General features: G+C 40.2%; 1 protein-coding gene across 1 annotated transcript in view; it reads right to left on the bottom strand.

The window, feature by feature from the left end:
• Positions 1–473, bottom strand: part of cpn1 (carboxypeptidase N, polypeptide 1) — a 19,391-nt gene that overhangs the window by 588 nt on the left and 18,330 nt on the right. The gene's annotated exons all lie outside the window — the stretch shown is intronic.

Here is a 473-nt window from a genome sequence, read left to right as displayed (position 1 = left end):
GGAACAATCTCCAAAAGGCATCAAATGACAGATTAGACATTCATATAATAATAATAAGTTAGATTTTATTTTCATCATTTATGCTTCCAAAATAACAGAAAAAAAGGGCCTATGCAAAGGTTCGGGCACCCTGCAGAGTTTCTAGAATGCACCTCCCCCTTTGGAAGGCTGAGACCTGACAGTGTCATGGATTGTTCTCAATCATCATCTGGAAAGACCAGGTGATGTCAATCTTAAGGTTTTAAATGCCCAGACTCATCTGACCCTGCCCCAACAATCAGCACCATGGGTTCTTCTAAGCAGTTGTCTAGAAAACTGAAACTGAAAATAGTTAACGCTCACAAAGCAGGAGAAGGCTAGAAGAAGATAGCAAAGCGTTTTCAGATGCCAATATCCTCTGGTCGGAATGTAATTAAGATATGGCAGTCATCAGGAACAGTGGAAGTTAAAGAAAGATCTGGAAGACCAAGAAA

The sequence above is a fragment of the Etheostoma spectabile genome, chromosome 21 (genome assembly GCF_008692095.1).
Source record: "Etheostoma spectabile isolate EspeVRDwgs_2016 chromosome 21, UIUC_Espe_1.0, whole genome shotgun sequence".
Classification (NCBI taxonomy): Eukaryota; Metazoa; Chordata; class Actinopteri; order Perciformes; family Percidae; genus Etheostoma; species Etheostoma spectabile.
Note: the sequence above shows the minus strand (reverse complement) of the source record. Positions and strands in the feature narration are given on the sequence as shown.